Source organism: Hemicordylus capensis, chromosome 1, assembly GCF_027244095.1.
Source record: "Hemicordylus capensis ecotype Gifberg chromosome 1, rHemCap1.1.pri, whole genome shotgun sequence".
Taxonomy (NCBI): domain Eukaryota; kingdom Metazoa; phylum Chordata; class Lepidosauria; order Squamata; family Cordylidae; genus Hemicordylus; species Hemicordylus capensis.
In genome coordinates, this window is record NC_069657.1 from 146,442,825 (window position 1) to 146,465,273 (window position 22,449).

At 43.9% G+C, this 22,449-nt stretch overlaps 1 protein-coding gene across 5 annotated transcripts in view; it reads left to right on the forward strand.

Moving 5' to 3' along the window:
• The first annotated feature begins 14,278 nt into the window (after positions 1 to 14,278).
• Positions 14,279 to 22,449, forward strand: part of SPTB (spectrin beta, erythrocytic) — a 181,879-nt gene continuing 173,708 nt past the window's right edge. For 4 of the 5 annotated variants that reach the window (XM_053254819.1, XM_053254861.1, XM_053254851.1 and 1 more), the window contains exon 1: positions 15,245 to 15,858. The gene's annotated coding sequence lies outside the window, so the exon portion shown is untranslated. Of the gene's footprint in view, positions 14,431 to 15,244; positions 15,859 to 22,449 lie in introns of those variants that run through there. The other variant, XM_053254828.1, reaches the window with a different exon arrangement.

Genomic DNA, 22,449 nt, shown 5'->3' on the forward strand with positions numbered 1-22,449 from the left:
GCGAAGCTTACTTCTGAGGAAACAGAAATAAGGCTGTTGGCAAGGAAACTCTTTGATTCCAGGCCTGTTTCCATTAGCTTTTCAGAGGGAATCAAATAAAGGTCTTAATCAAACATTCTGTTGAAGTTTTGTACTACAACATGTCTGTATTCTAAATGTATTATAAAATGCCTATATTATAAATAATGAAAAAAGTGATGTGAACAAACCTGTGTTCTTTGTTCTGATGACCTATCTGCTTTCCTCCAGTTGTTTAATTACCTTTCTCCCACATGTCATTCGAGTTTGACTTTAAGTGGAGTTTCCTGGAGCAATTGCTGTGCTCAAGCCAGAGCTGTCTCTTGATGAGATTCACAGAAGATGTTCACAGAGTTTGGCTAACAGACATTCAGTGCCAGATGTTAATTAAGCAAAACCAAGTCAAGCAAATCAAAATGCTGAGATTTTAAGCTTTCAGTGCTTGGTTTGAGGTTGGTTGGTCACAGTGGTTATTTCTTGGGGGTAATTCTATTCAGTAGTTCACATTACATTATTTTGATAATTATATAACAGCACATTTGCTTTTCCTGAAGGATTGTTATCCATGAGTGAATAATTTGGAAAGTGGCACGATATCTAGATATCTGTAAGGGTGATAAAGCATGCTTTTTAGAACAAGGCAGTCCAATATTCCTATTAGGACTATGGAACAGATGTAGACAGAGCCAATTTGCTTTAACCAAATTTTCCAGCTCCAAATACCCATACACAAATACCCTCTTCAAAATAGCTTCACTTCTAACACACCATTGCCAGTTCAAAATTGGTCATCATTAAATTGAAAACATTAGAGGCCAATAAGGAAAAAAATACTGAGAAATTCTAGATCCCTGCTGTTCAGTCCTGAACATGTACGCATCGTTACTCCCAGTTAAGCCAAATATTCTGGATTCAGTGAGATTCTTTTCAGTTTAAATCAGTAAAGCTAAGCATAGGACTACACATTATGATAGCAGATCCTTTTATTCAAGTGTGACCAAAAAGCAGTAAAGCATTGAAGTAGTAGTCAGGGTGAAGATGCTAACCCTTCTGCTCATGGCTCTCATCCCTTACTCTCATCCCTTACTAGGGATGTAAATGGAACTGGTGGGGGCCAATTCGAGGGTAGGGGGGTGCAGCTTTAAGGGCGGGGGAAGATGCACTTACCCCCCCACCCACCCCCCACTGCATTTCATCCACCGGCACTTGGTTCCTTAAACATCCCCCAGGGCGGCAGTGTACCTTCCTGCCGCCCCCTTCACTATGTTTACCGGAAGTACCCAGAAGTAGCAGATGTGCGTGCGTAGGCACATTGTGCGCACACACCCGATGTATGCAACGTGTGAGCGCTTGCACATATCTCACCAGTTCTTAGGTGGCACAAGCACCACCCCCATAATAGACTGGGAACTCTCTCCCACTATATCCTCAAGCCAGCACATGCTAGTCATTCACTGCTCATCTGTGTGGGCTGGTCATTCCACCCAGCAAACATATAGCCTGCATGGCTCAAGTTAAAGTTGGGGCTCTGCTTTTCTTGGCCATGGGGGGGGGGGCAAAATCAAAGTTTGCTTAAGGTGCCAAAAACCCTGGGGCTGGCCCTGCTTACAAGAAGCAGCTGCTAGCAAACAGTCACCTCTCCTTAACCCCACACTCCAAAGCCTTGCAAGGGTTCAATTGGGAACACTTGATCTGACCCAAGGCTCTGCAATAGCACCACATGAGGCGAGACGGTTGCCAGCAGCTCTCCTCCACATGCAGTATCCTTGCAAACACTTTGCAAGAGCCAGATCAAGAGCTTCTAACCCAACCCTTCAAACCCTTGGAGTGTAAAAAATGAAACAAAAAAGACTTTTACTACCCTCTACTTGGAGCATTTACAGGCAGGGCAATTAACCCAAATCTCCTCTGGAAGAGAGTGTGTCACACATCAGCCAAACTTACCCTCAAATCCATTCGAGACCCTTGGAAGCACTCCACACACAAATCGGGCTTTGTCTTTTGAATTCTAGTTTATCTCGATGTATTTTTGGGTTTTTAAAATGCTGTTTTCAAGATAGTTTTTCTGAAATGCTGGAGCAAATAAAGAGAGGCACTGACATAGAATCATTGTGTTCCTACCAAAGGAGCACCCCCCTCTCTCCCCCCCCCCCTTGGCCAGAAGGAAAACCATTGCATGGAGGCATGCAATGTGAACCTGTTTCCAAAAGAAAACCCAAGAGCAGAGGGGAGGGGCTGCTTCCCTCAGTTGCCTTGAGTGTAATTCAAAGTGGCTTCGCTCAACATTTCCCCCACAGCATGAAGCCATGTGTGAATAACTCTGTTGGTTTCAGTAAAGGTGGTAGTGGCAGGCACTGCTGACCATTGCAGTCTGCCTTCTGCCTGCTCAAAAAGCAAAAAGATAAAATTAACAAGGTATTTATATATTTATTTATTGTTGAATTTATATATTGCCTTTCATTAAAAACAATCCCAAGGTAGTTTACAAAAATTAAAAAACATACAATAAAATGACAATAAAAATATTAAACTAAAAATATAAAACAAACCTAATTTAAAATCTATAAAATACAAGCATAAAAACTATACATATAAAATACATAGGTAAAAATACATAGAAGCAGCAATAGAAAACAATCATGTAAAAGCCTGGATAAAAAGCCAAGATTTAACAAGCTTTCTAAAAACTGTGATGGAGTCCAAGGAGTGAATGGCCACTGGGAGAGCATTCCAAAGTCTGGGGGCAGCAACAGAGAAGGCCCTGTCCCGAGTGCACGACAGCCGAGCCTCCCTCATTGTCGGCACCCAGAGCAGAGCCCCCTCAGATGACCTCATCAAGCGGGCAGCAACCCTTGGGGGCAGATGGTCCCTCAGGTACCCCAGGCCCAAACCGTTAAGGGCTTTAAAGGTCAAAACCAGCACTTTGAATTGGACCCGGAAACGAACTGGCAGCCAGTGCAACTCTTTCAGAATGGGCGTGATGTGCTCCCATCGGGCAGCTCCGGATAAAACCCTAGCTGCCGCGTTTTGCACTAGCTGCAATTTCCGGATATTCTTCAAGGGCAGCCCCACATAGAGTGTGTTACAGTGATCCAGCCGTGACGTGACTAAGGCATGGGTAACCATGGCCAGATCTGCCTTCTCGAGAAAGGGTAGTGCGCCCGCAGCTGGCGCACTAGCCGAAGCCATGCAAAGGCACCCCTGGCCACCGCCTCCACCTGAGCTTCCAAAAGCAGAGCTGGGTCCAGTAGTTCCCCCAAGCTGTGTACTTGCTCTTTAAAGGGGAGTGCAACCCCATCCAGAACCGGTAAAATCTCCTCATCCTGATTGGCTCTCCTACTGACCAACAGTAACTCCATCTTGTCCGGATTCAATTTCAGTTTATTAGCCCACATCCAACCCATCACAGCCTCCAGCCCCCGATTCAGGAAATCCACCACCTCCCTAGGATCAGGTGACAAGGAGAGATAGAGCTGAGTGTCATCCGCATATTGCTGACAACTCAGTCCAAGTCCCCAGATGACCTCTCCCAGTGGTTTCATGTAGATGTTAAACAGCATGGGGGACAAGACCGAACCCTGCGGGACCCCACAGGCCAACGGCCACGGAGCCGAGCAGTTGTCCCCCAGCATCACCTTCTGGACCCTCTCCCCAAGAAAGGACTGGAACCACTGCAACGCAGTACCTCCTACTCCCATACTCAAGAGGCAGCCCAGTTATAAGTTATACAATAATAACTTATTGTATAAGTTATATACAGTATAGAGAAGGGAGATGAGACAATGACCATTTGTACAAATGGTTATTATTCAGTTATGGAACAATAAAGGTCAATAAAATTTTCAACTATGTATGTATTTAAATTTTCTTATATACCACCTCCTCCAAAGACTCTAGGCAGTAAACAATAACAATACCAATAACAATTAATTAAAATAATAATAATAAATTAATAATAAAAGGGCAAACCACCTACCATCTGTTCTCTTGACCTTTGCCCAATATGGCTAATACTATCTGGCAGGGAGGTTGTTGTAGAACGCCTAGCAGAGATCATAAATGCTTCTCTGAGGGAGGGCAGGATGCCTCCTTTTCTTAAGGAGGCAATTATTAGACCACTTCTGAAGAAGCCTGTCTTGGATTCCTCAGAGTTGAGCAATTATAGGCCTGTCTCCAACCTTCCATAGTTGGGCAAGGTAATTGAGAGGGTGGTAGCCTCCCAACTCCAGGCAGTCTTGGATGAAACTGTTTATCTAGACCCGTTCCAGACTGGCTTTCGGGTGGGCTATGTGGTGGAGACGGTCTTGGTCAGCCTGATGGATGATCTCCAATTGGGAATTGACAGAGGAAGTGTGTCTCTGTTGGTCCTTTTGGCCCTCTCGGTGGCTTTTGATACTATTGACCATAGTATCCTTTTGGAGCGTCTGAGGGGGTTGGGGGTGGGAGGTACTGCACTCAGGCAGATTCCAGATGGTATCCCTCGGGGACTTCAAAAACTGAACTTCAGTCTGGTGTCCCTCAGGGCTCTATATTGTCTCCGATGTTGTTTAACATCTACATGAAACTGCTGTTATCAGTATGCTGATGACACCCAAATCTTTTTCTCCATGTCAACATCATCAGGAGAAGGCTCTCTAAATGCCTACCTGGAGGCAGTGATGGGCTGGATGAGAGGTAACAAGCTGAGGCTGAAACCAGATAAGACAGACCTACTTATTGTGTGGGGTTGGAACTCAGGAGATGATTTTGATCTGCCAGTTCTGGATGGAGTCACACTTCCCCAGAAGGAACATGTATGCAGTCTAGGGGTGCTTCTGGACACAAGCCTCTCCCTGGTGTCCCAGGTTGAGGCAATGGCCAGAGGTGCCTTTTATCAGTTTCAGTTGATATGACAGCTGTATCCATTTCTTGAGATAAATGACCTCAGAACAGTAGTACATCTGCTGGTCACCTCCAGACCTGATTACTGCAGTGTGCTCTATGTGAGGCTACCTTTGTAAGTAGTCTGGAAACTGCAGTTGGTCCAGAGAATGCGGCAGCCAGGTTGGTCCCTGGGTCATTTTGGAGAGACCACATCACTCCTATCTTAAAAGATCTATACTGGTTGCTGATAAGTTTCCTTGCAAAATACAAGGTTTGGGTTATAACCTATAAAACCCTAAACAGCTTGGGCCCTGGGTATTCAAGAGAACACCTTCTTTGCTATGAACCATACTGCCCATTGAGATCATCTGGAGAGGTTCATCTGCCGTTGCCACCAGCTCATCTGGTGGCTACTCAGGGACCGACCTCCATTGCTGTCCCTAGGCATTTGTTGTAATGTCTTAACCTTTTTATTTGTTGTTTTTATTGCTTTGTTGTAAATTGCCCCGAGACTTGCATTTTGGGCGGTATACAAAAGTGTTAAATAAAATAACATTTTAAAATGCCTGGCGAAACAGGTGGATCTTAAGAATGGCCTTAAAAGCAGCCAGGGAGGGGACTGAATGAATCGGGGGGTGGGGGAGTGTTCCAAAGAAGAGGGGAGGCCACAGAAAAGGCCCCCCTATGGGCCCAGGCACCACACACTACACCAAGGCTTGGGACACTAAGGAGGGCCAGCTGAGAAGACCTCACAGGCTGGGATAAAACCAGCAGAGAGAGGCGATCCCGGAGATATACAGGTGCTAAGCCCATAAGGGTTTTGTAGATTAGAACCAGCACTTTGAATTGGACCTGGAAGCGAACAGACAACCAGTGCAGCAGCAGTAAAAGAGGTGTGATACTATCAAATCTATGGCCATCCATAAGGAGGTGGGCCACTGCATTCTGGACTAGTTTAAGCTTCTGAATCGTTTTCAAAGGCAACCCTAGGTAGAGCACATTACAGTAATCCAAATGAGAGGTAACAAAAGCATGAGTTACTGTTGCCAGGGCCTGCCAGTCAAGAAAAGGCCGTAACTGGTGAACCAGCCGAAGCTGGGCAAAAGCACCCCTGGCCATGGCCTCCACCTGCTGTTCAAGCAGGAGCCGTGAATCCAGAAGGACCCCCAGATCACGGTCTCTCTCAAGGGAAGCACAATCCTGTCAAGAGATAAACTCACACATGGCAATTGGCCAGACCACAAACTGAACAAGAGCAATTTGGTCTTGGGGATTGAGCCTGAGCTTGTTTTGGCCCATCCAGGTCCTGAAAGCCTTCAGGCAGGATAGATTAAACAGGATAGATTAGATATGTTTAGATTAAATTTTAGGCTGATGTCAACACAGACAGTACAGAGGTCAAGAGTATTATGGAATTAGGCAAGAATTATTAACAAAAATTGAACAAATTTGAGTATAATGTTGTGATCATATTGTATTTGAATAGTTATTTCAAAATTGTCAAATCAGATGTAAATGAATGAATTTGTTACCTTTTTTCTATTTTAATATTTATGATGTGAGAACAATTTTTAATAAAAAGAATTTTTAAAAAGTAAAAAGCTTAACACTCGACAAGGTCATCATTTGTTTCTGAGATCAGGGTTTGATTTGTAGGTTGTTTGTACACCTATGGTTATTATCTTTGTATTCAGGCCAGCAGATGATGTAAATTCTCCTTTTTTCTTTTGTATTCTCTGATTTGTTTCAAAGCTTTTACTTGGCTCTGTGTTTCAAAAGTTGTAACAATATCTTGCCTTGTTCTTTTTTGTTCTTTTTATTATTCTAATAAACTTTTTAAAAATTACACATTAAAAAGTAAAAAGCAGAGGATTGGAAGTTGGAAGTGTGTTTAATTACTTCCTGCTGCTCCTAGCACTCAACCTTTTAAACAGGCAGAAGGAAGTCACAGCAGGGAGGGAGGAGGAAAGGACAGTGGCAGTGGTGGCAGCTGCCATGCCAAAAGAAAAAATGTTTGGAGATGACAACAGCAAGTTGGAGAGGGAGAGGTAAGGTGGCCAGAGGTGGCAGTGGGCCCAGCCAATCCACTGCTTCCTCCTATCTGTCACTTGAGGTGACAGTCTCACCTTGTTTCAGTGAGATCGGGATGCCACATTTGTAGTTCTTCCTTAAAGCTGCAGTTCTCAAATTGGAATACTCCACTTTAAGTCAGTGGGACTTTTCTAGAAGAAAATGCTTGAAAATAGCAGCTTTACTGCCTTTTAAAATTTGTGTACAACTCTTGTCAAAGTGAAATTATTTAGCTTAACTGTGGTATGCACTGGGCTATAGGTACTTCAGATAGTAGGGGTGCTATGAATGTTGAAGACATGAATGCAGTTCTGTACTGTGCATGTTTAAATTAGTTGTTCAATGGGACTTGTAGTCAAGTCAGTGTGCATGATTGGAGCCTGACTTTAAATATATGACAGAGCATTTGAAAGCCCATATTCTGTCTGTTAATTCCTGAAAATAGCTGTGGCTTGCTTAGAGCTAGGCACACTGTTTTTGAGTAATTCACTGGTGGTATTCTGAAATATATCACCAGAAAAACTGAGCTAAATGCCATTTTTGAAGTTCTGACATTTTGTGCTTTGGATTCCAGGCACTGTGGAAGAGGACAGGAACATCAATATTAGCAAATAGCCTATTTCGAGCCCTAGTTACCATGCAGCAGCAAATAATAAGTCATATAAGTTGTATTATTAAGTTGATTTAAAATGTCTGGAGTAGTGTCTGAAGATTATTGTATCTTTCCCAGCACTCTCAGCCTACAAAAGCAGCCAGGAGTACAATGAAAATAGCTTCCCAAACAGATTCAAGGGCAGGATACAGATATTATAAATAAATAAATAAATCCTACCCACCAGGTTAGGAGCCACCTAATGGTGCAGTGGGGAAATGACTAGCAAGCCAAAGGTGACCGGTTTGACTCCCCGCTGGTACGATTCCCAGACTATGGGAAACACCTATATCGGGCAGCAGCAATATAGGAAGATGCTGAAAGGCATCATCTCATACTGTATGGGGGATGGCAATGGTAAACTCTTCCTCTATTCTACCAAAGACAACCACAGGACTCTGTGGGCGCCAGGAGTCAACATCGACTCGATTTTACTTTTACCCACCAGGTTCAGCCTTAGCAGGTTGTAGAAGGAGGGCAGGGACCGTTTTGCTGCCTTCAGCTTCCATCTGTGGGTATCCTGAACAAGAATAAGCTGCAGTTCAGAACACATGCAGGTGTATAGTTTTGACTTTAGATGCGCAAATGCTTAAAGTTAGCACAGCCACACACCATGCAGATCACTACAACAACCATATGTCTTTATTATTTTCATGAACAGAGAAGAGAGCTGGTCTTGTGGTAGCAAGCATGACTTGTCCCCTTAGTTAAGCAGGGTCTGCCCTGGTTGCATATGAAAGGGAGACGTGATGTGTGAGCACAGTAAGATATTCCCCTCAGGGGATGGAGCTGCTCTGGGAAGAGCATCTAGGTTCCAAGTTCCTTCCCTGGCATCTCCAAGATAGAGCTGAGAGAGATTCCTGCCTGCAACTTTGGAAAAGCCGCTGCCAGTCTGGGTAGACAATACTGAACGAGATGGACCTATGATCTGACTCAGTATATGGCAGCTTCCTATGTTCCTTTGTAACTGGGATCGCTAATTAAATATCATGCACCAATGGTTGTCTCCTTATGAACATTCTTCCTATACTGCATTAAAAGTGTTTGCAACTAGAATTGGTCTAATTTACCAGATAGTTCAAAGTATTTTGTACCATTGCCCAATCTTGTTTTAATTATAGCTTTGCCAATGTTTATCAGTGTCAAACCAATGTTTGTTAATCAGCTTAATCAATGTAGAGATTTTCTTTTCTAGATTACTAGTAAAAGCAGCATTGGATTAGACTGTTCATGTAGGACATTACTGCAAGTGTCCATAAGAGGAGGATTCACCATCAATAACTACTTTTTGAAATTTATTGCCTAGCTATTTCTTAAATGCATTTAACTATGCCATACTGCAAAACTACATATTGCTAAAGACTCTTTCCCCCCAATTGTAGTGTTATGCCAGTCATATACCCAAAATGTGTGTAAGTTGTTCAATAATTAATTTATTCATTTTATATATTACTCTTTTTCCATGGAGCTAGGCCTGGCATATGTGGTTCTTTCCCCCATATTTTATTTTCACAATAAGCCTGTGAGGGAGGTTTAAGCTAGGTTTAAGATCATGCAGTGAACTTCACGACTAAGTGCAAATGTGAAATTAGGTCTCCCTGGTCCTAGTCCAACATTCTAATCAGTATCCCATAATAGCGGATATTAGGATGCTGAGGGCGACTGGATCAATTTATTTTGTCAGTTAATCTGATCCGGTGGTCAGTGTGCATTGTGCAGAAGAGCATTCACATTATTATTATTATTACATTTATATCCTGCTCTTCCTCCAAGGAGCCCAGAGCGGTGTACTACACACTTAAGTTTATCTTTCACAACAACCCTGTGAAGTAGGCTAGGCTGAGAGAGAAGTGACTGGCCCAGAGTCACCCAGCTAGTATCATGGCTGAATGGGGATTTGAACTCGGGTCTCCCCGGTCCTAGTCCAGCACTCTAACCACTACACCACGCTGGCTCTGCAGCTGGATGCATGCTGGATGCATGCTACACCACATGCATCCCATGAACACACATTCTCACCTGTGTTGCAATTATAAATTATTTGCAGATGACATAATGCTTTTTCTTCTGCATTACTTCAACTAGAGATGGGACACTTTTGCTGCAAGGCTCTAAGATGTTGTCTAGATCAGGGATTCTCAACGTTGGGTCCTCAGATGTTATTGGACTTCAACTCCCATAATTCCTAGCCCCAGTGGCCTTTGGTTGGGGATTATGGGAGTTGAAGTCCAAAAACATCTGGGGACCCAACGTTGAGAATCCCTGGTCTAGATAATCTTGGCTAGGAGTGGGCTTCAGTCTTGCATGGCCTGCTTTGGCTTCTCAAAATAAGAAGAATAGGGGGATGAATGGGCACATGTATGCTGTGGGATAAGTCTGCATTGTGAGAGGAAGTACAAATAGGCAATGAAATAAGAAATAGACATGGCCAGAAATGAGACAAATTGAACTGGGTAGCATGAACACTTTTATGATAACATACAAGACACAAATAAACAGCACCTGTAAGTCTTCATAGTAATCTAGAAACAGGGCTTTTTATCTCTTTTTTAAGAATAATTCAGAACTGTACAATGGTATGATGATCTCTCCAAGAACATCATTAACCAGATTGGCTTGGATTTGATACAGATCTACACACTGGACACAGAAGTCTCTTGAGATTTCTTAAGTGTAAATCTTAAAATTTAAGAGAGTGTAATTAATATGCCTAGTGTGCAGCACTACAACACACACTTGTGCACGTTCCTTGTCCCTGTGCACACATACTTTGTTGCCTAGAGCCACATTCCATGGACCTTTAGAAGCCAACAGAGTGTGGAAGAAAAGCTCAGAACTGGGAATTTGACAGCACAATGGCAGAAGAGTGTTATTGGTGAAGGCAGTGGGGAGCAGCAGTAGAGCTGCAGGGAACGTCTTTGGCAGGGGGAGAATAAATGCTTGATCAGCATGAGAGTTCTAGAACCTGGACTACTCATATTATTTTTTTCATTGTTATCAGTCACTTTTTGCATCTAACCCAATACAACTTTTGCATGACTTGAATTTTTGAACTGCACTAATGTTATTTTAGAACATCACTTAAAAAAATAAGAATTGTACAAGTCTGGTTGCACTTCAAAAGAAACAGTGGAAATCTGTCTAGAACTCAAACCATGGAGTGACTGAAAAAATAGCAAGATTTTAAGAGAAACAACAATTCATCCAAAATGCCCCTAAACACATGAATTTGATACAATTCAATTAATTTGCATGTTTAGGGATGGTTTGGATTAACTTCCCCCCTGAGATTAAACAGCAGTGGAATAGTGTAGCCACGCTTCCCTCTCTCCCACACAGCTAAGATGAGCTGGCAGCTGTATAGTTTGAACCAGGCCAGAGCCAAGTCAGCAACTGTGTTCACCAGGGCCACCAACCAGAAAGTAGGGACAGTCCCCTCTCCCATAGATCCACCTGTACAGGCAGTCAGTTCTGCTTGAAGTGGCCCCCTCCAACACAAATTTCTCCTCCACAGCTCTGCAATCACGATCAGCACATGTCCTGAGACACCAAATTATGCAGCTAGACCAGAAAGCACCAAATGCAAGTACTGCAGCTGCCCTCAATTAAAGTGGCATATGCCTTTTCCATAGCCAGGGCCATTGCTACCTCGAGATCTTGAAGCCTTGCAAATAAGAAGTATATGTGCATTAGAGATCACCCTTGGGAGCAGAGCATGCTGAAAAAGCAACATCTGTTTCAAGAAATGGTGCTCTCAAATACTTACCATTTCTACCTTCAGGCAGGTAATCCTGCCGGTTCACAGCGCCAAAGCGCCAAACAGCTCCTCCAAGCCTGGCCATTCTTCAGGGGAGCTGGTCAAATTGCTGACTTCAAGGTACTGTTGTTGCTGAAGCATAACACTGGCATCACCCCAAGGATCCTGTCCAGTTCTTTGAAGAATAGGCACATCTTTCTCGCATGACCCCATTTAGCAATGTGGCAAACCACCATTTTATATTTGAAGTGTGTCGTCTTTGTTTTGGGGTGGAATTCCACAGAAGTACAGTATGTTTATGTCTGCATTCGGCCATTTTCTTTGCAACATACTGAAAGGATGTGAGATTACGGAGGCTGTTTCAGGGTTGCTCTTGGATCTGTTGTTTCTCCACAAATTTCCAGGTGATCCACAGTCTCAGTGAACATCCAGCATATCCCACACTCACCATTACTGTGCCCATTTCCTGCTATTTCTGAAAAAGATAAATGTGGGGGGAAAGATGTTTGTGCGGGGGCCCTTCACCGGTGCTGAAGTGGAGCAAGAGATTGCCCCAACACTGAATGCACAGAAGGATCTCTCTACCTCCTTCTGCAGCAGCAGAACTCCAAAAAGTGATACCAGACATAAAATTGATATTTATATAAATTAACATTTATATTGTGAACCTCCCAGGGACTATTTTTGAATGGGGTGGTTTATAAATGTACTCAATAATAATAATTATTAATAATATTAAAAAATCACAACAAAACTGGCTACCCTTGAACTAAAGCTGAGGGCTTTGACCATGTACTGCACAGCAGGAGCTGGAGATGTGCACGAAATGAATTTTTCAATTCATTTCAAATTTGAATCAAATTCTAAAATTTCGTTTATAAAAGCCCAGCTGACGATGGATCATTTTCCTACTTGTGCTCCATTCTAGGTTAGTGATTCCTATTAATGGAATATAGCTGAGCAGCTTCAGCAGGAATTCTGAAAATACTGAAAATTATATTCAAATCTGAATTAAATTTGAATATATTTGACCCTGTTTCACACCTTTTTACAAACAATCAGGGGGCTTGAATGGTTTGACTCTTGAATTGGATTTTGACATTTTGACTCAAGTTCGTATTGAATCATCCTTTTAAGGGGTGATTCAATCCGAGTCACCCTGATTTGAGTCAAATTGATTCAAATTCAAATTGATTTGCACATCTCTAGCAGGAGTGTATCATGGAAATATAAATACACACACACACTCACACTACAGCTACAAAGCACAAACCAACCATGCATGATGCAAACTGGGAGAGCTGTGAGCTGGAAACAGAGGTGCAGAAGTTGAAGAAGGGCAGTGCATGGGTGGAGCCACCAGCCAACCCTTTCCTAAACCTCACCCACATGGAAGCCAAGGAGTGGTTTCATTCACGATTGCTGTCAACACCATAGCAGTCTTTCTTCCATAATAAAATTATTTCCAGATTGATTTTAGCAAGTAAGCCGTGTTCAAAAAACTACTTGTTCCTAACCAATAAGGAGACATCTGAAAAATCTGTGAAGAGCTGTGTGTGTCATCTGCAAGACCAGCAACAGCTATGGCAGGGAAGATAATATATTGCCAGCTGGAATTACTATAAGGAAGGTTTATTATCAAGGCCCCTGGTAGGCTGTCATACATGACAATTCTCAATTAGAAAGTGTTTCTTATTTGTTTTGCTCATGAGCCATGGCAGCTTCTGACTGAATGTGATTAGGACTTGTGCCTTATTTTTTTTCTTCCTTAGGCTCTGCAGATAAACAAGTCAGATTTTTTATTTTTATGATACTGTAAGGTTGGTTCCTTTCACTGACAAAATGCTGTAATATATCTTACAAGCTTTGCAGAAGGAATATTGAACATGTTTTGAAAGCTGCAATCCCATGCACGCTTACTAGAGAGAAAGCCCCTCTTGAGTTTCATAGGACTTCTGAGTAAATATGCTTAAGATTCCTCTGCACAACAGGATTTCCATTATCCCCCCCCCCCACATACACACAAAGTGTGGTGACACATTTTAAATAAATTTATAAACTGAAAAAATAAGTTTTAAAATAATCTAACATATAAGGACATTGGTGTCCAGAGGGAAGCCAAGGGGGACAGTTGCCCTCAGGGGCAGAGCTGGGGGAGAGGGGGCCGTGTTTGCTCCTCTCCCCCACAACTCCTCAGAGTGAGCGAGATAATGAATAAAACAGGGAGGGGTGGAACTGGGGGGGCCCTCAGGAGCTGGGGGCCCCGGGTTCTTTGAACCCATCTGCTCAATTATAGCTACACCCCTAGTTGTCCTCCCCATTTAGTCCCATTGAATTCAATGGGACTGACATTGGAGTCCCGGACAATGGGACTCCCAGATAAATGGGTCTTTCCCAGCCCCTCTGGAAAAACTCCTGTAGACACCCATGTTAAGGACCTGGTCAGCACTTTGGATTGGAGGGACCTGACAAAAAGGTGACTTTTAGACTCTTGTCTAGAGAAGGCACAGGAAGGCACTCTCATTCTTTTCGAAATGAAATGTCTTCTAGACTTTTCTTCTGTTTGTTATCCTGAACGGAAGTTAGAGGCTCAAAAAGTCTGAATTTTTTCAATCTCCCAATGTTCCAGCTGAGCATATATACACAGCTATCTTAAACGTTAGTTATAGAAAGCTTTTAACGTGATTCTAAAGTGGTTACCAAGCACATTCATTCCTGAAAAGGAAGCAGAATTGCCCTCTCGGTCATACAACCTGACTCTTCTCCATAAAGTTCTAGCTAGGGAACACGGATAGGATCAAACCAGGGTTTTTTTGGGGGGGGGGTTGTTGCGCACTCGGGAGAAAGGGCAAACAAACAGGATGGCTGCGACTTCCGCCGACGATCGCTTGCTCGCTCTCTCTTTAAAACAGAAGCAGGTGAGGTAACCAACTTTTTTTAGGTGGACAGGACGAGATTTGCTGGCAAGACAGCGATGTTGTCAACAGTCCTGCTGCTGCGGCAGCCAGGATTTGAAAACTGATTCAGCCTTCCGATCTCGGGGAGCGTCGGTGCCTGCAGCAGTTACGTGGTGAGTAGTAAACCCTTCTCTCCACCGCTCCATGCTGAAATTGTAGTCTCACTTCAGTGTGCGAGAGTTCTGTGCGTGGAGCTTTTCCCAGTCCCCGCCGCCTCGCACCGAAGTCCTTGGAGTTTTGCGCCACTGCGCCTGCAGTACAGGGGCCGATTTGAAATTGCAGGCGAGGGTTATCCGCTACTCTCGTCTCTTTTGTTGTTGTTGTGTTGGCCCTTATGCGGAACGGATTATTTATTACCCTTTTTGGTCAAGCCAGAAAGCTAGCCATGGAGTACCGCTGTATAGATCGCCATGACCTGGGACTTCTGCAGGCGTCCGTGTCTAGAACTTGCGGGGCCAAACAGACAGCGCTGCGCGCTGCTCGCAATCCCTTCTCGTCAGTTCATCTACTTGCTGAGAATAGTGCGGGCGGGCGGGGGCTTGAAGCCGCTTAGTCGGCGGCTGAGCGGGAAGGAAAGGACAGAGCTCCAAATTTGTGTTGTAATGGGATTATTATTATTATTATTATTATTATTTTGCTTTCTCTCCCCCCCCCGCCCCCGCCCGGCGCAACAAACGGGACCTTTCAGGCGTACAAAAGAGCACTCAGCGGGCCTGGGGAGCCGGGCACTGAAATGATCACCCAGGACCATCCACCGCCTGCACCCAGCAGCTGAGCTGACCCTTTCGCTGCATGGGGTAGGCAACGAAAAAGCCACATTTCCCATCAGTCACCTAGCGGAGCGAGCGTGCTCTTGCGAGAAGCGGGAGGAGCCAAGCCCTGCCCTCTTTCTCTCCTAGCCATTAGCCCAGGGCAGCCCAGACGGCTTCCATCACGAGAGGATCGCCGTCGCTCGAGTCCGCTTTTTTGCCCGCTTAGCACTCTTCCCGCCTCTGTGAGAGGGAGACCCTGCCGCCGTGCCGGGGCTCCTCTTCCCCTCCTTCTGCTTTTGGCTCCTGCAATCTGGGGGGCGCCGCGCGGCTTTTCGCCCCCTCGGGCGCGCCTCGAGCGCTTGGTGCAGGCTTGTGCCCGCGGAGGAGCCGCTCTGCCTGGCGCTGGGCGTGGCCCAAGCGCTCTCGGCAGCCGCGGGGCAGCGCCAGCAGCAGCAGCAGCAGCAGGTACCGGCAGCGGCGGCTGCTGTGCTGGGCATCGCCAGGTGCCGCTGCTGGCGCTGGCCTGGGGGGGCCGCTGTGCTGCATTGCGGGGCAGGCGCCTCCTCCGCCTCCTCCCACTTCTTTCCTTCCCCCGGAGGGAGCGGGACTATCTGGGCCGGGCAGCAGAGCTGTCCCTGGGCAGGAATGTCCCTGCTCGCCCAGATAATGTTATTTATATCGCCGGCTGGCAGGGCGGCTCCGCACAGCGCTCCCAGGACCGTAGCGGCCCCCTTGGGGCTCTGTCTCGCCGCCGCCCCGCACTGCTACTGCTGCTCTTGCCCTAGACAGGTGAGTTACGAGTCCGGCCAGCGCGGGGCGCAGCTGGGCACCTGAGGCGCTCGGCGAGGCACAGGTTGGGCAGGTGGCGGGGCTGGGCGGAGGGCAGCCTTCTGCTCCTGAGGGCTGCGGTGTCGCAGGCATCCCTTTTCTCCCAGCAGCCTATTTATAGCTGTGCGAGCGCTGGGATGAGAAACACCGAGGGGAGCAAGAGAGGAGGCTCCAGATCGGCCCTTCCAAGAGTGGCAGCCTCGGGTTGGCCAACGGGATAGGACTTTGATTTCCGATTGTCTCCTGAATCCAATCTATGGGGAAAGGGGGGGGGGTGCTTGGAGGATGGGGCTGCTGGAGAAAAAGGCAAAGTTGGGATTGTGTGCCTGTCTCCTGCAAGATCTCGTACTCTCCCACAATCAGCAGTCACACCGGGAGGTGGGCTTTCGAAAGGGAGCCCTGAGTGGTGGAGGCAACCGTTCCTTTCCTAGACTCCTGACCATGTCTGTAGTCCTTCCAGACCCTGTGTTGATAAGTGTCTACTGCAGATAGATGATCGCTTCCGAGCTGCAAGGTGGCTTGCTTGTTTGCTTCAATTCAGTCAGCCTGTGCTCTTGCCCCCTCTACAAGATGTCTTGTGGTGCCTTCAAAACTAACAAATGTATTGTGCATCAAGATTCTTTTGTTTTTCCCCCTGCTGTAGAGGAAGAGGCTCCCTCTGGAGCTTCTCTTGTACAGTTGCCTCCTGGTGCCTTATTAAACTTAAGGCTTGTTTATGCTCCCGTCCCTTTGTCCCCCTTGTTATTGCTCCACGATGTGTATGTCCCACACCTGGAACTGGAAGGGAGCTGTGAGGGTCACAGCCATGTCTCTTATTGCACATTTGCAGTACTTGGCTTACTATCTTCAGCCGTGGAGCATCTCTTACTTGTTTTGGGGAAATCCAGTGATGCTAGAACCACATGGTAGCGATGTGGGGATACTGTGGGCTGACATAAGCAAGATGTGGTGGCATCATACTGCTTGATGGATGCAAACAAGAGGTGGCTCTGCATTAAATATAACGTTCTGTAGCCATTCACTTTCAGAGTAGTTGTGTTTGCAGTAAAACGAGTAAGCTAAGGACACAGCCTCCTGTGTGGATAAATTAGTTACATAAAACCAATTAAGATTAACTTGCTTTCACTAGCCCAGCATTTATTTATTGGTGTATTTTTATTTATTTATTTATTTATTGCATTTATATGCTGCCTTTTGTTAAAAGACAACCCCAAGGCGGTTTATAAAAGTTAAAACATACCATATGACAGGACCCTTCATCTCTATGATGAAATTTGTACTTGAATGTGGCAACTTAATGTTTTGTTTATTGAATTTCTGAATCCTTGTATTAGTATCCCTTTACAGTAAACGTATGAAAACATACTGGAGTTGTCAGTCACCCCTCCCCCTTTTCCAGAATGCACACTAGCAGGATGAGATTATTCTATGAGAACACGGCAAATAAGTTATATTTTATTGAATAAATGGGCCAGTAAATTGATTTGAAAGTGTTTTACCCTCTTTCAAACCATGCACATAGTGTTTTTTCTTTCTGTTAGGCATAGCTGTCAAGAAATGTTATCTGCACTTAGTTCTATCATAGCAAATTTAAGACTGCAAAACTGGGTGCCAGGTGGAAGCCTAAACATAATCTTTATTAACTGAGCAATCCTATACATGTTCGGAAATAAATCCTGCTGCATTTAATGGAGCTTGCTCCCAGGTAAGTGTGCATAGGATTGAAGCCTTAGTCTATGATTAGCTTGGATATGAAGGCTAATCTTAATGCAATACTGGATAATAAACCTATTGCATACTGTTGGCTCTGGAAGGATTTGGTTTCTTTACAGCACCTCTAGTGTATAGAATGGATAGATCTGAAATTGGCATATGGGACAAAAAATGTTTGACATGTAGGGGAATCTTGGATTGCAACTTTTGTTTATTCATATTCATTGGTGTGACAAATACAGCTAGTGTAGATTACAAGCGTTAATGCTGAGCAGTTTGCAACCTCCAACATTTTCATAGGGAAAATAGTCAATGGCTCCAGTGGGACTTGCTTTTGGGACATCCTGATCCATTGAAGCAGCTTTGGCATACCAAAGTGAATGTGTTAAATTGTTTGAGCTTTTGACTGATTTAAGTGTTTGTGGTGCGTGTGTGTGTGTTAAAACAGTTCAAATGCACACAGACAAGAATTTGGGGAGATGCAGAGATGAATGAAATCTGTCCCTCTGCTTGCTCTGTTAGTATTAACTCTGCTTGTTTACGGTTGCTTTGTACAGCTCTTCTTGTGCACTTATCTTCTTTGTACCTCTTTGTTATCTGTGGGCTGAGTCATAAAGAACTATTATTGCAAAAGTTATTAAATAAGTTGCTTGTTCTGGGACTTAGTGAGATCTCTTGGGTGTTGGGGTGAAAAGTGTGGTTTCAAGGTTTCTCACATTAGCCCTGTTCATATTTCAGTGCTTGTACAGTCTGTGCAGTGTGCACACATTCAGTTATTTGCATGCTGTGTTCAGTGCACCGACAGTAGTACAGTTTTTATCTGTACCCTGCATTTGAAGGGTCCTGTACCCAGGTTTGCTTTTGAAGTGAATTCATTTACAGTCATTCACACACAAACATGTGCATGTGTACAGACACTGGTATGCACTATCACATAATGTCTGAATAGGTTTGTAGTCTTCTGAAGAACCATCTGTTTCTGCTGCATATGTTGCTGGCAAGAGGAGGTCTAGTGGTCAGACAGTTGCTACCTCAGCACTACCAATTGGGGGGAAATGCTTCTGTGATGTTGTTTAGTGCCTGACTTATGTATAATTTGTCCGTTTGTGGAGAAGACAAGTGTCCACGTTGAGCATGGCTGCACAACCTCCAGCTGTTTTTGGACTACAGCTCGCATCATCCCCAGCCACAGTGGCCAGCAGTAAGGGATTATGGGGATCGTAGTCTAGCATCTGCAGGAGGGCCAAAGTTGTGCAGCCCGGATGTTTAAGTAATGTAGAAAAAAATACTGGGTTTTCTACCAACTGGAACTGTGTTTATTATTATTATGTTAAAAGTAGAGGCACAATAGTAATATAGATGCAAAGGTTGTGGTGTGTGTGTTACAAAGCCTTGCATTTGTAAACTGAAATATCCTTTAGAGCTAATTGTAGCTAATGGTGGATACATGTGTCTCTGTGGGCTGGGCTGTTATTAGCGTCTTCTTTTTTCCTTCTAGCACTAACCCATTGAGTTCAGTGTGCCTAGAAACATCCTATTCTCTGTTGTTGCAGTGTATCTGCAGCCTCTCTACAACCGACTCGCAGTACCTAAACGAACCTCCTCTGCCAGGCCATCATCTTGTGTTTCCTCCACAGTAAGCACCAAGTCCCACCATCTGCTGGTGATCCCATCTGTCGTGATGCTGCCTAAATAAGCTACTTGGAAAGTAGCCTGATGTGTGTTCATTCATATTTTCTGCCCATTCATTTGTGCTATAATTATACGGTGTATAATCTAAGGGCCTGATTCATAACTTGCCTGTGACATGCAGCATTGCTGGGTGGTCTGCTGTATGCTCCACAGCCTCAGAAAAAAACCTAGACACATGAAGGGGTTGGGCAATCACATGGCACAGCTGCCCTGCTAGTTCCAGTGATGCTCCTGCGACTGAAGGCGGGAGTAGTTCAAAAGGTCCTGTGGCACTCTACTCCCTGAGTAGAACTGTTGCAACTGGAAGATGTTCTCAGCCCTGTCATAATCTCTTAAATTGATTTGAGGTGTGACATTCCTCTGTGTAAGAAAAACAAATTATATATAAAGTGCCCTTTCCTTTCCCACCTTTCCTACGTGGAGCTCAATGTAGTGTATATAGTTTGTTCTGTCAATTGGGTCAAAGATTCTAAAATTTGGGTCTCCAGGTGTTGGACTACAAATCCCATATTCCCGAGCCATAATGGCCAAGGGCCAAATTGCCAAAGACTAAAGGCCAACAAGAGTAAAACAGTTTGTAATATCATCATTGCTCCATGTTAATGCAACTGAAGACCACATTTAGTCTCTTTAGCTACATTTGGAAACCCACATTCAATTATTTATCCACTGGATGAAAAATTACTTTTGCTGTTTAAAGAAACCTTGATAGTACAGGACTATCTAGGTCTGTGGGTCTCCCCCCTTCTCTCAGTTGTCTCAATTACTCTGTTTAACACATGCTCATAAATGAATGGAGTGGTGACATCTTGAGCTGTTAAAGCTTCTATGATGCCTCATAAGTTGAATTTAGTAGCTAGTACGGATCTTGAATTAATGAGAATCTAAGTTGACATAAAATTGTAGACCTTATGATTGAGGGCAGATGTTTGAGCAGCATTTATAAAGGGTTCACAAAATAGAGCCTCCATTACTCCATGGCTACCTCTCTCTTTCACACAGTCAAGGTTTTCTAGCCATAATATACCCAGAAATATTACATTTATCCTGTGGCAGCTTAGTTGGTTGTCAGTTTGCTTCTGGGCCAGGTTCAAAGTGCTGGCTTTGGCCTCTAAAGCTCTACATAGTTTGGGATCAGGATACCTTTTGGACCACATTCACCCATATGAATCTGCCAGGGCCGTCAGATCATCCAATCAAGCCCATCTCTCAGCCCTGCCATTGACACAGTTGGCAGGGATTAGGGATACAGCTTTCTCAGTAGCGGCCCCCCATCTTTGGAATGAAAAGGGCTTTGTTTGTTTCCCTCTTTGCTTAGTTTAAAAAAGAACTTAAAAACCCTTCCTTTAAAAGACACTTTTAAAGACTGGCTGGGATTACCATCTTGTTTTAATCCTGGCTGCTGTTCGTTCGTTCTTTCTTTTTCTTTCGTGTTAGGATGATTCACTGTCTCTTACTGTGTTTTACTTTTTATTTTATCATATTGGATTTTATGTTTTTATGCTTTTATTGTAAGCCATCCCAAGCAGCAGTGTGCTGAAGGGGTGGGATATCAATATTTTAAATAAATTTATTATACCTGTTGTGATATCACACAATATGCTCATTGCACACAAAAATTACTAATTGCAAGTTCTGCAGAAATGCAAATACAGTATTGGGTTCAGAACAAAGTATGCAGCAAATCTACAGAAGTGAAAAGTATTAGTTCACATAACTTATTTTGAGCATAGAAGTTGGATTTCTTTACAGCATTTAGACTACTAGAGGGAGCTGGTGTTGGTGTTGTTTTTGCACTAAGTATGAACAGCCTTCAGACTGCTGTGAATACCGTTGGTATTGGTGATCTCAAGTGTTCAAAACTCCTTTAGAGATTCCACATGTTGACTTAGAAAGCATAAGCATTAATTAAAAAGTACGTGTTTGCTTGTCTGATTTCTGACCATATTCAAAAGTTTGTAGATTTTCTGATCTGGCAAGGATTCAAGGTTTTATTTCCTTTAAACTTGTGAATGTCCCTTAAGAACTGTTTTAGAAGTAATGGTCAGCAGATGCTCGCAAGACAACTTGCTGGACTTGCAGCTGGAGATCTTGTATGCAGATCTTGGTCTTGTGGCTTTTTTGGCAAATCACTGTCCCTTATCTGACATTCTCCTCATTTTAATTTAAACTATTGGATATGTAGCCAGCCTCATGCCAAAGGCTCAGGGCAGATAGTGATGTATAAGAGGTGTATAAAATGAAATCTAACCTAACAAATATTATCCACACATAACCTTAATCCTGACTACCAAAAGGCAGCTGAATTTACTTAACAAGATGTACAGTGCTTCTAGAAAATAACCAGGTTTGGGCTTTGGAAAGAAGTCTAGGAAACTGGAATTTCACTGTTGAGGAACAGCCACTAAAAATGCCTCTATATACTCTTGCAATTCCAACTTGGAACATTGGTAGTAAACTTAGAAGAGTGCTCTTTATGAAAATCATTACAGGATGGGGAGGAGTTTGTATGGCTCTAATGATATAAGGCCCTAGGTCTGGCCAGTTATTTTTTTATTAAAGTAAGTAAATGTCCTATGTTGTGGAATCTGCTGACCTTGATGTGTGGATCTTAAGTCAAGAAGGAAGAAGCACTCTTGATTGCAGAAACTGTGTTTTGCTAGGGTCCTCAAAAATATTTGGACATGAAATTCAAAACAAGAGATATGGTGCTGCTGAAGTTTGGGAGAGGGTTATGTATGGAAGGGGAATTTTCCAAGACATTTTGTTCGTGTATTATGCTGTTATTTTATGTAACTGTCATCTATTTTTAGTGTAAGATGTATGTGTAGCATTTGTGTATGTTCCATGCTGTTGCAGATTAATTGACACAGGACACTCCAGTCTGTGTGCTTTTTTAGAATGTACTGAATGTAGGTTAGAATTACAATATCCGCTTTGCAGTTGGTTTGCTCCTGAGAAACTGGTCTGTTGTCTGGTCTGTCGTCTGTGTATTAACAGTTGTTAGTCAAACACTTTATTCACCCACTTCTACTCCAGCTCAACATGTCTGCTAAAATTAATCTCTCCTTGGCCTTACTCTGCAGTACAGCAGTTTGCTGCCATGATGGATGAATTAATATAGTCAGGAAAAATTAACCATTTTTA